Below are 18,061 nucleotides of genomic sequence, written 5' to 3' on the forward strand. Positions count from 1 at the left end.
GACTAAATGAATGGTCTTGGCCAGTAGATTTTGCAGTTTAAATATGTGCCAGTGAAGGGAGTGGGGCTAGTTGGATAAAATACAGCCCCTAGGGAGGGTTGGAGCAAGAGACCTGCACATGATGCCTTCCAAGCCTGAAACGGGAAGTCGGGTTTTAATAGCTTTGACTTATAAAATTAATACCCTCCAAAGAAAATTCACCTGTTGCCAAATCTAATGCCAGGGTTTGGATGCTCCCAGTTCCTTCAAGTCCCTTGTTTGTTTTCATTTCTTTTTTTTTTTTCTTTTTTTTATTCTCCTTTTTGCCAGAGTTACCTGAACTTTTAGGGATGATTACTAAAGGGCCTGTAATCTTTCTTCTTGCTGAATTATTTAATTAGAAAGCCAAAATGAAAGGACACAAGCAAAATTTTAAAAGTTTTGTAAAAAAAAAAAAAAACCCAACTTTTCTCCTGTCTATGGATTTCCTTTTGTACATATAAATATACTGTTTATGTCTTGTAATTTGACCCACTTGTTTCGAAATCCAGCTCTCCAAAACATGCCGTTTTGGTTAGGTAAGGCTGAAAAACAGCAGTTCTGTCAGAAGAAATTCTATTGACCTAGGTGCCAAAGACTTCTTATTTTTGTTTCATATACCTTCATTTTTAGAATTAGATACCCCAAAGCTGCTAAACTTGATCTATCACACCATCAGATGTCAGTATTTAGCAAATGCTGTTGCCACTAATGGTTTTTACACTTGAGTTGTTCCACAGAGTCTACTTTTAAATCTTGTGAATTAAAGTTTCCATTTAATATCACCAACAAAGAGGCAAGAAATATAGACATAATTTTCTCATAAAGAGGATATAAAAATATTCCTTACCCATACACATTTTTGTTGTTGGCTGGTGTTAAGAGGAAAAAGATTTAAGGATCACTCTAAAGATTTGGCTGAAAAAAATGTGAGGGGACTTTGATGCAGGAGAGTTGAAATGTATTCTATTTGTTCCTCATTGCATATCTTTTAAGATGAGTTGTCTCCTTGAATTTATTTATATTGCTCTGAGTTTTGTCTGAGCTCAAGAATAGGGAAATGGAATATGTTCTTATGTAAAACATTCTCTCAACAGAGAGATGCATAATATAAACTACAAAGAATAAGTCCACCCCACAATCCCACCTCCCAAGATAACCAAATTTAGCAGTTCAATTTGTATCCTTTCAGGTTTATTTCTAAATGTGTATGTCCTTAGTTTTTAAAACAAAATGAGCTCTAATGTTACCGTTTTAGCCTCTGTTTATTTTGTCGGTAAATTATGAACCTATTTCCATATATGATTTTTACCTCATTCATTTTATTGTATGACTGAGCTAATATTTTTTCCATCATTGAAGAAATTATTCACATTTCTGATTTTTACTATTTCAAGTAATGCTGCTATTCATACTTCTATGCATACTTCTATGCAATAGGATAACATCACCTATCATAAACTTGTCCAAATTAGTAAATAGATACACTATTAAATTTAAAGTGTCGAAAGAGTACGTGACACCTAAGACTTTCAAAAAGTAATTTATTTTTCTATTTGTTCTTTGTTACTAGTGAATATGAAATGAAATTATTCAGAAATGAAGTTATTCAGCTGATAAATATTATGAATTTGCCCTTGAAAAAGGTTCTGCCAAGTCATATTCCCTTTCATCGATGAATAAAGAATTTTTGTTTCCCCACACTATTTAAATTCTTCAATAGTAGCATAGCATACATATAGAAAAATAAGGTACTTGATGAGTATTGACTCAACAAAGTGAATTTATATATGCAAGCAGGATCCGCTCAATTCAGAGTACATTTACATCCAAGAAGCTTCCCTTGAGTTGCAACCCATTCATTTGCCATTCCCTGCCCAAAGTAAAGCACTCTCCTCCCTCTATCACTGTAGATTAGTTTTGCACTATTATATATATCTTCTTTCACTCAGTGTTATCTTCTTATTAGATGGTTGCTATTTAGTCGCTAAGTCTTGTCCAGCTCTTTTGTGACCCTATGGACTCTAGCCCACCAAGCTCCTCTGTTCATGGAACTTCCCAGGCAAGTATACTGGAGTGGTTTGCCATTTCTTTCTCTAATTAGATGATTGGGACCATTCATATTGTTGCCAATATCAATGGTTCAATCATCTCCACGGTACCATATTTTAGACTATATTGTAGATTATTCATTGTATGGTTGGTAGACATTTTATGCGTTTGACTGTTTTATGTTTGTTACAGATAACACTATTTGGATTCTTCTACATGCCTTTTGGTGTACGTGTGCATGTATATGTGTATGTGTATGTATATTTACACACACACATATATAACATATACATGATACATTGCACACACATAAGCACACCCACATACATGTTTCTGTTGGAAACTTACCTCAGGGTAGAATTGCTAGTTCCTAAGGAAAGTGTGCGTTTGGCTTTAAAAGTTTTCGAAGTTGCGCCAGTGTATCACAATAGCGGCAATGCATGCCAGTACCAGTTGTACATCCTGGCCCATTCTTGATATCATTAGCTTTAAAACTTTTGTTATTCTAATGGGTGTTTAGTGGTATATCATTGTGGTTTTAGCAGTATTTCCCTGATAATTAATGAAGTTTAACACCTGTTTGTATGGTTATCAGTCATTTGGATACTCTGTTTTATGAAGTCCTTTTTCAAATCTTTTGACCATTTTTAAAATTGGCTTGTCTTTTTCTCACTTATTTTAGTGGGAGTTTTTCTTTCTCTGGATATGTGTCTCTTGATATATATATATATATATCTCCTATGTTGAGTGTTAAGCCAGCTTTTTTACTCTCCTTTTTCACCTTCATCAAGAGGCTCTTTAGTTCCTCTTCACTTTCTGCCATAAGGGTGGTGTCATCTGCATATCTGAGGTTCTTGATATTTCTTCTGGCAATCTTGATTCCAGCTTGTGCTTCATCCAGCCTGGTATTTTGCATGATGTACTCTGCATATGAGTTAAATAAGCAGGGTGACAATATGCAGCCTTGACATACTCCATTCCGTATTTGGAACCAATCCATTCCATGTCTGGTTCTAACTGTTGGTTCTTGACCTGCATATAGGTTTCTCAGGAGGCAGATAAGGTGGTCTGGTATTCCCATCTCTTTAAGAATTTTCCACAGTTTGTTGTGAGCCACACAGTCAAAGGCTTTAGCATAGTCAGTGAAGCAGAAGTAGATGTTTTTCTGGAATTCTCTTGCTTTTTCTATGATTCAACAGATGTTGAGAATTTGGCAGATAGATGGGGAAACAATGGAAACAGTGACAGACTTTATTTCTTGGGCTCCAAAGTCACTGCAGATGGTGACTGCAGCCATGAAATTAAAAGATGTTTGCTCCTTGGAAGAAAAGTTATGACAAACCTAGACAGCATATTGAAAAGTAGAGACATTACATTGTTGACAAAGGTCTGTCTAGTTAAAGCTATGTTTTTTTCCAGTAGTCATATATGGATGTGAGAGTTGGACTGTAAAGAAGCTGAGTGCTGAAGAATTGATGCTTTTGAACTATGCTGTTGGAGAAGACTCTTGAGAGTCCTTTGGACTGCAAGGAGATCAAACCAGTCAATCCTAAAAGGAAATCAGTCCTGAATATTCATTGGAAGGACTGATGCTGAAGCTGAAACTCCAATACTTTGACCAATTAATTCAAAGAAGTGACTCACTGGAAAAGCCCCTGATGCTGGGAAAGATTAAAGGCAAGAGGAAAATGGCTCGACAGAGGATGAGATGATTGGATGGCATCACTGACTCAATGGACATGAGTTTGAGCAAGCTCCAGGATTTTGTGATGAACAGGGAAGACTGGCGTACTGCAGTCCATGGGGTCGCAAAGAGCTGGACATGACTGAGTGACTGAACTCAACCAAATATATACAATTAGAGATATTTTTCTCTTAATCCTGTTTTTAAATAAAGAATTTGTTTATTTTAATGAACTCTGTCTATTCAACCTTTTCCTTTACTGTGGTGACTTTTGTTTCTTGTTTAAGACATCTTGGCCTCCCCAAGGCTGAGAAGGCATTTTCTGTTTTTACTAGAAGCTCTGTCATTTCACTTTTTAAAAATTAGATTTATAATCCATTATAAATTGATTTTATGTGGTAAAAGAAAGTAGCCCATACTCTTATTTCCCTACTGTACATGTGCTCAGTCATTCAGTCATGTCCGACTCTTTGCAATCCCATGGGCAGAATTGTATGTAGCCCCTAGGCCACTCTGTCCATGGGATTTTCCCAGCAGGAATACTGGAGTGGATTGCCATTTCCTTCTCCTTCTCCAGGCTCTTCTGTCCAAGGGATCTTTGTGACCCAGGAATTAAACTCGTGTCTCCTGCATCAACAGGCAGATTCTTTACCAGTGAGCCACCTGGGGATCTCTTTCCCCATATAGTCAGTTTTCTGAACTATTTATTGAAAAGTGCTACAGTGGCATCTTTGTTGTAAATCAGATGACCATGTGTATCAGTTTTTCTGGACTATTCTGTTTTATTCATTGATTTTATCTTTTTGCCAAAACTACATGCTTGAGAACAAGTCCTCATGTCCACTATGCAGGCCCTCTACATTTTTATTCTACAAGATTGTCTTTGCTACCCCTGGATCTTTGGTTTTTCATGTGCAAGTTAAAATAAGTTTAGCAGTTTCCACAACAGATCATTTTTGGATTTTGATTGAGATTACACAAATCTAGATACCAGCTTCAGGAGAATATTCGGTTTTACAGGGTTGAGTCCTCTAATTCATAAGACGGTATAACCCTCCATTTATTTAGGTCTCTAAGTAGTAGAGCTAGTAGATGTCTTGGATATATTTCATCATATTTATTCTTAGATATTCAATGTTATTTATATTTTATATTAAATATTTTATATATTTATTTGTTAAAATTTCAGCCTTACCGACATATATATACAAATAAAACTGTAAGATACTTAAAGGGTACATTGTGGTGACTTGAATATGTATGTATTGTGAAAGGATTCCCCCTTCGAGTTAATTGATATATGTCACCTCACATAAATTTACTTTTTTTTTTATGAGAGTTTTTAAGTTCTACTCTCTTAGCAAATATATGTGTTCTGCTAGTATGTAACAATTAATTTTCCTTTTCTATGGTCAGTTAAACATGGTGTGATACCATCCCTTTGAAAATTTGAGACTTACTTTATGGCTGAGAATACGGTAAATTTGGGGGAATGTTCCATTTACAGTTGTCAAAAATACATATCTTGTATGGAATATTCTATTGACATTCCAAATTACTGATCCTGTGATTACAATAATCAGTTATTGAAAAAAGTGTTTAAAGTCTGCATTTATTGTTGCAGATTTGTCTATTTCCTCTCTTACTTCTATTTGAAGTTTTTGCTTTATACATATTGAGCCTATGTTACCAGGTGCATATATGTATTTTGATTGTTCATCTTGCTTTGGATTGTCATTATAAATTATAGCATCCATTTAAATAATTCTACTTCTTTTAACATCTTTATCTGGTTAATACTTATATGGATACTCCAGCTTTCATTGCTTAACTTTTTCATGGAAATATCTTTTTCATTGTTTTACTTTACCCTTTTTGTACCCTTTATTTAAGACATGTCTTATAAACAGTATAAACCCAAACTTTAAAATCCATTTGAGACTATCATGGATTAGAATATTTAATTTCTTTGTGTGCGTGCATGCTCAGTCATCTCCAACTCTTTGCGATGCCATGGTCTATAGCCCACCAGGCTCCTCTTGTCCTTGGTATTGTCTAGGCAAGAATTGACACTGGAGTAGTTTGCCATTTCCTACTCCAGGGGATCTTCCTGATCCAGGGATTGAACTCACATCTCCTTTGTCAAGTGCATTGGCAAGTGGATTGTTTACCTGTTGAGCCACCTGGGAAGCCCTTAATTTATTCACTTTAAATAAAATAATCAATATATTTGGATTTAAATCTACTATATTTCCATTTTTTTGTATTCTTTGCTTTTTTCTCTATTATCACTTTTAAAGATTAAATATATCTTTTTTTCTTTTTAGCATGCTATTTATGCCTCCTTTTATCATTTTTTTTGAAGTCACCCTAGAACTTACAACATTCATTCTTCACTTAGTAGAGCTACAGGATTACCACACTGTGGAAATGTAAAGAACTTAAAACAGTTTAATTCTACTTATCATCATTCTGGTTTTCAGCTTTTTCTTTTTTTCAGGAGTCTTAGATCTTCAATTTCTATTTTCCTTGATAGTTATGAACACCAATGCTTTGTCTCATTAACACTGTTAAAATGGGAAAAGTTTTTTTTTTTTTTAATCAAAATCACAACTTTCTGCTTGACCTCAGATCTCTACACCAAGTTTTGATTGATTTGGTTGCTTTGTGACATCTTTGAACTGTTTTTAGATGCATTTTATCAATCTTATTTAGATGTTCTTGGTACAAGTACTGGTCAGATACAAATTACTCCATCATGATCAGAGGTTAGACATTTCTGTATATTTTTATCAAGTATAGTTGTTATATATATTTTTGTGATTTGCTAATTTCAAATGTTTAAAAAAATTTGCATACTTTTTCCATCAGTGATATGGTGGCCACCATCTTGGTTCAGTTCAGTTCGGTTGCTCATTTGTGTCCAACTCTTTGTGACCCAATGAACTGCAGCATGCCAGGCCTCCCTGTCCATCACCAACTCCCAGAGTTTACTCAAACTCATGTTGATTGAGTTGGTGATGCCATCCAACCATCTCATCCTCGGTTGTCCCCTTCTTCTCCCGCCTTCATCTTTCCCAGCATCAGGGGATTTTCCAATGAGTCAGTTCTTCACATCAGGTGGCCAAGGTATTGGTGCTTCAGCATCAGCATCAGTCCTTCCAGTGAATATTCATCCTGATTTCCTTTAGGATGGACTGGTTGGATCTCATTGCAGTGCAAGGGACTCTCAAGAGTCTTCTCCAATACCACAGTTCAAAAGCATCAATTCTTTGGCACTCAGATTTCTTTATAGTCCAACTCTCACCATCATACATGACTATTGGAAAAACCATAGCTTTCAGTAGATGGACCCCTGTTGGAAAAGTAATGTCTCTCCTTTTTAATATGCTGTCTAGGTTGGTCATAACTTTTCTTCCAAAGAGCAAGCATCTTTTAATTTCATGGCTGCAGTCACCATCTGTACTGATTTAGGAGCCCAAAAAGATGAAGTCTGTCACTGTTTCCATTGTTTCCACATCTATTTGTCATGAAGTGATGGGACCTGATGCCATGATCTTAGTTTTCTGAATGTTGAGCTTTAAGCCAACTTTTTCACTCTCCTCTTTCACTTTCATCAAGTTCTTCTTCACTTTTTGCCATAAAGGTGGTGTCATCTACACATCTGAGGTTATTGATATTTCTCTCAGCAATCTTGATTCCAGCTTGTGCTTCATCCAGCCCAGCGTTTCTCATGATGTACTCTGCATATAAGTTAAATAAGCAGGATGACAATATACAGCCTTGATGTGCTCCTTTCCCAATTTGGAACCAGTCTTTTGTTCCATGTCCAGTTCTAACTGCTGCTTCTTGACCGGCATACAGATTTCCCAGGAGGCAGGTAAGGTGATCTGATATTCCTATCTCTTTCAGAATTTTCCACAGTTTATTGTGATCCACACAGTCAAAGCCTTTGGCATAGTCAATAAAGCAGAAGTAGATGTTTTTCTGGAACTCTTGCTTTTTCCATGATTCAACGGATATTGGCATTTGATCTCTGGCCTTTTCTAAAACCAGCTTGAACATCTGGTAGTTCACGGTTCGTGTACTGTTGAAGCCTGGCATGGAGAATTTTGAGCATTATTTTGCTAGCGTGTAAGACGAGTGGAGTTGTGCGGTAGTTTGAGCATTCTTTGGCATTGCCTTTCTTTGGGGTTGGAATGAAGACTGGCCTTTTCCAGTCCTGTGGCCACTGCTGAGTTTTCTAAATTTGCTGGCCTATTGAGTTCAGTACTTTCACAGCATCATCTTTTAGGATTTGAAATAGCTCAACTGGAATTCCATCTCCTCTAACTTTGTTCATAGTGATGCTTCCTAAGGCCCACTTGACTTCGCACTCCAGGATGTCTGGCTCTCTTGGTTCACTGTGACTCTATCCTTGAAGTCATATTTAATTGGTTCATTGTGGGTACCTGTTTAGAGTTGTTGTCAATGAGTCCGTTCTTTGAGGTTTTGGGCTTGGAACCAGAGAGAATGTGAAGCTCTGAGTGTAAAACTTAGGGGCTACTTGACATCTGTTTTTTTCTACCATGTGAGAAAATGTACTTTGTAGTAAAGAAAAATAAAATCAAAATGTAGAGAAATTCAATGAAAAGGAATGGAAAGAAAGACTGGGCTATGATGGACTTCTTGATTCTAGTTATTCAGTAATACCAAATACATCTGCTTTTCCTTTGGATTTTTTTTTATGGTAAAATACATATCTATACTGTATATGTGTCAGAATTTATTTCCTTTTTAAGGCTAAGTAATATTTCATTGTATGAACATTCCATATTTTTGTGTATCCATTTATCTGTTGATGGACACCTGGGTTGCTTCCACCTTTTGGTTATTGTAAGTAATGTTGTTAAGGTTATGCATGTATATGGATTGTTCTTTTTTACACTTTTTGGGTTTTTTTGATGCACGTTCTGTTTTGCTTTAAAAAATTAGAGTTAGAATGCTGCTTTTAACCAGTACGATCTCAATTAATATGCATGAATCTATTTTCAGACTCCCTGTAAAATTCCTTTGATCTATCAGCATTTTTATGGATCAGTACCACATTATCTTAATTATTTTAACTTTTAGTACATATGTGTGGTCTGTTAAAGGAATTTTCCCTCTTTACTCTTTTATAAAAATGTTTTGATTGCATTTCAGCATGTTTTTTTCAGATGATCAATTGTCAGCTTCTAAAAAGAAAATGTATGGAATTTTGTTTAGTATTGCATTGAATTTTTAGTTAAATTTGGGAGAATTAACATTAAATCTTTTAGAAGTTACATATGTAATATATTCTTTTGTAAAAGAGGCAGATAATATTTATATTGGCTCCCTTTTCCAAATGTTCCAGTCCTTTTCCAGTTTGATGTTGTCTTGGAAGAACTCTTTTTCCTTCTCCTTACAGAATACTTTACATATGACCACAACATGTGTGATGTTTACCTCACCACAAAGCAATTCTGTGATACCAACTGAGTGTCCTACAATTCAGTTAAATTCTGACACTAATTGGAATTATTATAGATCCCATGAGTTAAGGTTATGGGTCCTGCAAAACTGCTTCCCCCTAATTCAGACTTTATTCATAGCCCAGGTCATCACTTTTGCTTCTGACTTACCAATTATAAATTGGGATTACTAGGACCCCTTCCTTCAGTTCAGTGACTTGCTAGGATGACTCACAGAACTCAAGGAAACATTTATTCATGTTTGCTGGTTTATTAGAAAGGATTAGTAAAGGGTGGGCTTCCCTGATGACTCAGATGGTAAAGAATCTGCTTGCAATGCGGGAGACCTGGGTTTGATCCCTAGGTTGGAAAGAGCCCCTGGAGAAGGGAATGGCTACCCTCTCCAGTACTCTTGCCTGGAGAATTCAATGGACAGAGGAGCCTGGTGTGCTACAGTCCATGGGGTTGCAAAAAGTTGGATGACTAACACTTTCACTTTCAAAGGATACAGATGAATGGCCAGATGAAGAGGTGCAGAGGGTAGGGTTCAGAAGAGTCCCAGGCATACTTGTATCTGTCCCTGTGAAGTTAGGGTGTCCTACCTTCCTAGCATGTGAACGTGTTCACCATCCTGGAAGTTCTCTGAACCCTGTACTTCTGGGATTTTTATGGAGACTTCATTATCTAGGCATGGTTGATCATTAATTCAAACTTAGTACTCTTCACTTCTGGAAAATGTTGGTGGGGGGAGGGTGTTGGTGAAGGCTTAAAGTACCAAACTTATGATCACGATTTGATCTTTCTGCTGTCCAGCCCCCATTCTCAAGCTATTACAGAGCCCACAAAGAGTTGCCTCGTGAGGACAAAACAGACTCCTATCACCCAGGAAATTCCGAGGGATTTGAAAGCTCTGTATCAGGAACCAGAGGCAGAGAACAGTGTATATATTTTCTACTGTTTCACAGATGTATGGTCTGGGCAACCATGGTGTTAGTTACTTAGTTGTATCTGACTCTTCGTGACTCCATGAACTGTAGCCCACCAGGCACCTCTGTCTATAGAGTTCTCTAGATCAATACTGGAGTGGGTTGCCATTCCCTTCTCTAGGTGATTTTCCTGACCTGGGGACTGATCCTGGGTCTTGTGCACTGCAGGCGGATTCTTTCCCATCTGAGCCACCAGTTAAGTATAGACTTCTTTATACTACTCTTCTAATTTTTTAAAATATCCTTTCTTTTTTTTTTAAAAAAAAAAACTTGAATGATATACAACATATGTTTTCCCTCAGCATCTCAATTTTGAGATCTATCCATGTCCATATAGAAATATCTTCTTTATTCCTTTTATTTGCCACTGGGAGTTCCACTGTATAGGTATACTTTATTATCTGATGGTTAGCCTATTGACTGACCTTTAGGATATTGCCACTTTTCAATATAACAAAACTGTCATGAAACTTTGAGACATACTTTTTATTCACATTTTTCTAAGAAGCTACCAAAAAGTAGATTGATGGGTTTAAGGATGTACACATTTGAATTTTCAAACTATTACCTCAATCTTATTGGGAATGCATTGTGTTTATAGATTAATTTGGAGGCAATTTACATTTTTTATAATAATGAGACTTTTTATCCTGGAACAATGTAATTCTATTTATTCAGGTCTTTTTGTGTGTAATTCATTAATATTTTATAGTTCTTTTTTATGTAAGTTTTGCTCCATTTATGCTAAACCTATTTCTAGGCATTTAAATTATTTTTGCTGGTGTGAATGGAAATTTTCCAGCTATTCCAGTAGCCAGTTATTTTTAGTATAAAAAGAAAAACTGTTAACTATTAAAAATATTTATCTTATGCTGAGTGAAATAAGGCAGAGAAAGACAAATATTGTATGATATTACTTGTATGTGGACTCTAAAAAATGCAAAAGCTAGTTCAATAACAACAACAAAAAAAGGGTCACAGATACAGAGAGCAAGCTAATAGTTACCAGTTGTGGTTGGGAAGGACAATATAGGGATGGGAAAATGGGAGGTACAAACTGTTGGGTGTAAGATAGGCTCAAGGATGTATTGTACAATGTGGGGAATATAGCCAGTATTTTGAAATAACTAAATGGAAAGTTCAAGAGGGAAATGGCAACCCACTCCAGTATTCTTGCCTGGAGAATCCCATGGACAGAGAAGCTGGCAGTCTACAGTCCATGGGGTCACAAAGAGTTGGACACAGCTGAAGTGACTTAGCAAATGGAAAGTAACCTTTAAAAATTGTATTAAAAAGTAAAGACTTTAAAAATTTGTCTTAAGCACGAGGAACTTACTGAAATGAATTTTTATTTGATTCTCATAAATTTTCTTGGTGTATAGTCATAATGTCTGCAAAAATGACTTGTCTCTTTCCAGTGTGTATACTTTTATTGCCATCTTTTTGCATTCACCAGAATCTCCTGAATCGAGTTGAACAACCATGTTGATAACATATGTTTATGTCTTTTCCTGTCTTTAATGGAAATACTTTTAATGTTCCAACCTTAACATGGTGTTTTTTTGTTAGTAGCTGATAAAGAAACTTTATACTTTATTTATGTATAAATTGTTTATGTCTTATCACAGCCATGGTAGATGTGAGCATATCAAAGTCTAGAATAAAGAATTGAACATGATGTTTTGGAAAGACCTCAGCTCTTAGAATAACTAGATTGGAATTCTGGCTCCATCATTTACTGACAGTATGCTAATGAGAATACTTTATCCTATGAATCTGTTCTACATCTAAAATAGGAAGATAACAATGTATACAAGCATAGCTTTGTTATGAGCAAGAAAAGAAATGATAGGTATATATGTAAACAAGCTCCCAAAATGCTTGATGTAGGTTGGACTCAATAAATCTAGGTTTCTATCTTGATCCTAGAGGAGGACTTGGGCAACGGAGAAAGCCAAGTAAAAAGCAGGGCAACATTTAGTGTATTTCTTCTACTCTCTTGCTCTTTGTTGAGAGAACATAACTTATTAACATAATGTATTGCACATTTGGCGCTTCTCAGGTGGCATTAGCTGTAAAGAACCTGCCTGCCAATGTAGGATAAGATGTTAAATTTTACTAAACTGGAATCTCTAAGCGGAGAAGGCAGTGGCAACCCACTCCAGTACTCTTGCCTGGAAAATCCCAAGGACGGAGGAGCCTGGTAGGCTGCAGTCCATGGGGTCGCGAAGAGTCTGACATGACTGAGCGACTTCACTTTCACTTTTCATTTTCACGCATTGGAGAAGGAAATGGCAACCCACGCCAGTGTTCTTGCCTGGAGAATCTCAGGGATGGCGGAGCCTGGTGGGCTGCCGTCTGTGGGGTCGAACAGAGCTGGACATGACTGAAGTGACTTAGCAGCAGCTGCAGGATCTCTAAGACTGGCTCCACACTATAGGTATTAGTAAAGCAATTACACAGCAAATAAGTGAGTCTAAGAAGTGCAAATTATTTTAAAATTACAAATACATCAAAAAGAAAAGAATCCTTTTAGAGTTTTATAAAGTTGATAAACTCTGTATATCCATAAATGGAAAAATATCTCATTACACTAACCCTTTTTATTTTAGGTCCAAATGGCTTCATCCAGCTTTGAAAAGTCATTCAAGAGTGTTCAAAACCAAGGTAAGGGTCACTTTATTATGAAGTCTAATTAGTGTTATTAAGGACGAGTTACTGTTAAATTAATCAATGGAATTAAGAAAGAAGCCAATGAGCCTATTATAAGTACTTCATAGATTTTCAAATTTTGGTAACTAAGAAGGACAGATGCCAGTCCCCACATGGACCAAAGCTTAGTTCTTCTACTGAGCTCCAGTCATAGCTGATAATCAAAATTCTCTGCATGGCCTTACAAAAATTTTTCCAAATTTGAGCAGGTCCCATCTTGTCATTTGTAACTTGGGTGGCGAATATATACACATATACCCTGTTATTTGGGGTTTTATTTTTCAGCATCAGATGGAGCTTTATTTTTTCTTCTTTCAGTTTTACAGAGATATGATTAACATATGGCACTGTATGAACTTAAAAATAAATAATTCCTTTTGTAAGAAGATAGATTAGCTAATAAACTCAGGGGAATTGAATATACATCTTATTATAAAATTGTTATGTAAATGAGTAATGTCTATAGTGGTTGACAGTCCAGCTTTAAAACTTTAGTGGGCAGTGGTAATGCCCTTCATGTACCTTCATGTACAGAAAGCTTAATGATCTTCACTTTGAGTGGTGGGGCCATTCCCTGTTGCTCTCCAAGTGCACAGTCCTAAATACTGAACTGGAACCACTGAGATTAGTAACTGTGTCAGTGTTGAAAGCCTGAGACCAGTAGATGTGAATATACTGAAAACCAAATGTGTTTTAAAAGAGTGCAGTGGGTCCTTGAAGTATGAACGCTGAGCATATTTTAAGGTCAATGAGCAAAATCTCCAAAGGAGAAAAAAATGGTTTTATTTTCCTCTTTCAAAGGTGAATTTTGCTGTGTTCAAGAAATCAAAATGATCGTAGGTGACTTACTGTTGCAGAGGTGTGTGTGTGTGTGTGTGTGTGTGTGTGTGTGTGTGTGTGTGTGTATGTGTATACACATCAGCAAGACTTTTCTCTTTCCAAGAGGAAAGCTATTTCTATATTCACTTAATGTGAGACTTCTCATTTCCTCAAAGTTAAGTCCAAATGGGAAGTTTCTCTTTTTCCATGCATCCCCAGACGCAGGAGAAGGCTTAAGCAGAGTGACGCAGGCAGGGGCCGGTGGCCTGGCTTCTTCCCTTTCATGGCCTGCCTTCTGGGGCCTGGCCTGGTGTGTGGCTGCTGTTTATACCTGCTGAAGTGCTTTCTGTGTTTGCATTGGCGCTGCCACCTTACACGCTAGAGTCCCGAGCTGTTCATGAGGTCTGTCCCAGAGCTTTGAAACCTATGAGCTGGCGGCTGGGGCGAGAGCATGTCTCTCTCAATTTTTGGGTGAACTCCATGTTTTTTCCGAGCTTAGATCACTGTCCGCAATCCAGGCTTGCTAGACAGAATGTAACAGTTACTGCTGGAGACATCCTGAACTTTTAAGGGCAAAAGGCGGAGGGGGAAGGGAGAGAAGAAAAAGCTCAAGGTCAACTTGACAGCTTGAAAGTGAACATTTTTATATCTGGTAAACAAAGATTTTTACGGAACTGGAAAACTTTATCGCCAAGGAAGGAAAAAAAATATCACGTCGTGTTATGGCAAGAGGCTGTGTTGTTCCAGAGTTCCCAATTCCATCCCAAGTCATGTTTGAGACCAGACCAGATTAATCAGTGGTTGTGACAGGGGTGTTAGTAGGAGTGATGTAATTTTTGTAGAAATTTACCTCTCTCCCTGGTTCTTTCATTGGTCCCTAATGATTTTTAGAAGATGTATCTTCTTCAAAAGTGGCAAAATTAGGAAAACTCTGACACCTGTTTGTCCTGTGCCCACCAATCTTGGCTTTTCCTTCCCTGTGCCCTTGTTTGTCATATTAGGAATATCCCAGCAGTTTTTTTGGCTAAGATTTCTCCCCCTCTTCTCTTTCCATGGGAAGTCTTGGTTCATGGGAGAAATTTTATTTTGGTTATATAAGCTTGTGAAGAGAAGGAAATGGCAACTCACTCCAGTATTCTTGCCTGTAAAATCCCACAGAGGAGCCTGGCAGACTACTGTCCATGGGGTTTCAAAGTGCCAGACATGACTGGGCACATGTAAGCCTGAGTGTGGCTAGAACTGTATATTTTCCTTCTGTGTGTGTGTGTGTGTGTGTGTGTGTGTGAATGAGCATGATATAGATGTATAAAGGACATCATATATGAGGAACTAGTAAATTATTAAAGTCTTTTGCAGTAAAGTTTCACAAATCCAAATTAAAAAGTTGACACTTGGAAGAATTGAAGTTTAAGGCTAAATATGACTACTTCCAAGGTTCATAGCAACTTTGTTTATAGGAAAACATAAGAGAGCCCTTGTTACACCCTCTTCCCCACATCTGACCCCCAATGAAGTACAAGATCTGTGCTTTTATAAATATGCTAAGAATTTCTTCTGTAATTTTTGTCTGTGAGGAACATAAAAATGTCTTTGAATGGGGTAAATGCCGATCTTATTTCACAGAGCCAAGGGGGAGGAAAAAGCCTACTCTTGGTTTCCACCTAGAGAAATACTAGTGAGAAATGAATAAGCTCTCCTAGACTCTTTGAGATAGTGTATTTACTCTTGGGTCAAGCTCAATGGTCTTCCATTTTACAGTGACAGCCTTTTTCCACCCCCTTCTTCATATTTCATTCCCCAACCTGATTCATGCTGTTTGCCTGATAAGGCTGAATGATATCTAAACTGAATGTTTGACCTTGCCTGGAAGTAATGCCATGGGAGACTTCTATAATTTTAATGTTATATAGCTTTTCCAACATATGGGATGGCTTTGTTTGTCATTCAAGTGATTTATTGATGCAATGCGTATTCCCTGGTCCTTTCATGAAAAAATGTTTATACCTGTGGGCATGTCCAGATGGCAGTGAATGACTTGCATTCATGAGAACAGCATTCAGCAATTCATGGTTGCCAAGGTAAGCAGCAAAGGCATGCCTTCTGTACTCTATTGCCTTGTAAAGAAACAGTCTCTAAGGTAACAGGCTAGCACCCTTGAGGCCAGAGATCCCTAGTGTTTTAGACTTGGTGGGGAGGTAAAGGGGGAGAGAAGAGCCAGAGGGACAACATGAAATAATACTAATAAAAGAACTTTTTGTTAATGTCCTGGAAATTTAAAAGGGGGGAAAAGTTGAGAGAAGAGGTGGGGGTTCATAATTTTCCACTTTGGGTCTCAATAGAGATTTGATTCAGATTTGCCCTGTGCTTCAGCAGCGTAATGCCCCTTTATAGGTTAATTTGAGAGACATAGACAGCTAATGGTCCAAGGCATGACCCAAGGGACAAGCTCTAGGCCATCACAGACTGTGATTGTCATGTGGTGAATAAGCAAGCACTCTGATTCTCTTGGAATCTGTGGCATTTTTAGGATCGATTTGTTTTCTATACTGTAGCCCCTTAATGCTATCATTGCAGTGGTAAAAATGTCATCTGAATGACTGTTCTCAAGGAGGTATTGCTGGTTGGATTAACAGTCTTGATAGGAAGTCGTTTTCCATTGGATTACCTTCAAATGCAGAAAATTATCAGGTGACAGCTTCTAGCTCTTACAGCCAGCAGTAGTGTAGATTGTGAACTCCCTGGGTAATACTAGGATGTTATGTCCTTTATAGAATTTGGCCTATTTATAGAATAGAATTCTATTTATAGAATAGTATTCTACTATTTATAGAATAGTAAATGGTTACTATTTGTTGTTGTTGTTCAGATGCTCAGTCATGTCTGATTCTTTACATACCATGGACTATAGCACACCAGGCATCCTTGTCCTTCACTATCTTCTGGAACTTGCTCAAACTCATGTCCATTGACTTGGTGATCCCACCCAACCGTCTCACCTTCTGGTGTCCCCTTCTTATCCTGCCTTTAATATTTCCCAACATCAGGGATTTTTTTTCTAATAAATCAGCTCTTTGCAGCAGGTGGCCAAAGTATTAAAGCTTTGGTTTCAGCATTAGTCCTTCCAATGAATATTCAGGATTGATTTCCTTTAGGATTGACTGGTTTGATCCCCTTGAAGTCCAAGGGACTCTCAAGAGTCTTCTCTAACACCACATTTCAAAAGCATCAATTCTTCAGTTCTCAGCCTTCTTTATGGTCTACCTCTTTGTGGAGGCCTGGGCCTGGCCCACCATAGCAAGATCTTCTTAACCACAAGAGGCCCTGGAAACAGTTAGTCAATTCTGATGTCAAAATGCTATCCATTCTCCAAGAAATAGTATTAGGTAGAGGGAGGGAAAACTAAAGAAAGCCTTCATAAGGCCTCTAAAAAGGGAAGTCTAGAGAGAAACCCTCATAACAGCCTGATTACTAAACCCCATATAAAAACAGAATAATTGGACTGAAAGTCACCTCATAAGATTCACTGAGTCTGACTTTAAGCAGGTGACTAAGTCACCCAGAAAAGAGAATTGTTCCTTTCTCGATATTTTCAGAGGGGAACATTATATGACACAGAATCCCCTGAAAGTTAATTTTGTATTTTGGCCCCCCAAAGATATCTTGTGTGAAATTAAAATTCCTAGCTTTCAAAGTCAAACATTTCTTACTATTCAGGAGCTGTGCATAAAGAGAACAACCTATAACTCTACTCAATACAAATTGGACATATTCCTAAAATTTTCTGTCAATTGAATTTATAGAAATCACGAATTTGTTTACAGATTCCAGTTCATAAGGGTATTTGGAAATATTCCACCTATGTAGAAACATTTTAAATAATAGTAGTAACAGCATTTGATGCATGCTTACCATGTGCCAGATATAGTTCTAAGTGTTCAATGTATATTAATTCCGTTGTTCCTCTTCAATAACAATATTAGGTAGGCACCATCTTTCACAGATTATTAAGATTGAGGCACAAGGAAATGAAATAACTTTTCTAACGTCACACTGATAGCAAATAGAAGAGTCAAGAATTAAAGCCATCCTGACTTGAGAGCATAATATGCCCAAGTGGTAGTGATTCTGTCACTTGGTAAAAACTGAGTTTTTTAAAGTCCTCAACCTCACCTGAAAGGGCCTTTCAGATATATTAAGCTCTTGAAATGGAGCATTCCAATTTCAAAATCTATCACTATGTTTAAGACAGTATGTGTGTATATGTGTGTGTGTTAATGCTTTCAGATTTCTTCAGCCCCATTCAGAATTTTTTGTTG

The 18,061-nt window shown here is 37.1% G+C and overlaps 1 long non-coding RNA gene across 9 annotated transcripts in view; it reads left to right on the top strand.

Annotated features, from left to right (window-relative positions):
- LOC105612881 (uncharacterized) overlaps window positions 1–18,061 on the top strand; it is a 239,845-nt gene that overhangs the window by 58,874 nt on the left and 162,910 nt on the right. For all 9 annotated transcript variants that reach the window (XR_009601640.1, XR_009601644.1, XR_009601641.1 and 6 more), the window contains one exon: window positions 12,827–12,881. This is a non-coding gene — a long non-coding RNA (uncharacterized LOC105612881). The remainder of the gene's footprint in view (window positions 1–12,826; window positions 12,882–18,061) is intronic.

Source organism: Ovis aries, chromosome 8 (assembly GCF_016772045.2).
Source record: "Ovis aries strain OAR_USU_Benz2616 breed Rambouillet chromosome 8, ARS-UI_Ramb_v3.0, whole genome shotgun sequence".
In the NCBI taxonomy this organism is placed as follows: domain Eukaryota; kingdom Metazoa; phylum Chordata; class Mammalia; order Artiodactyla; family Bovidae; genus Ovis; species Ovis aries.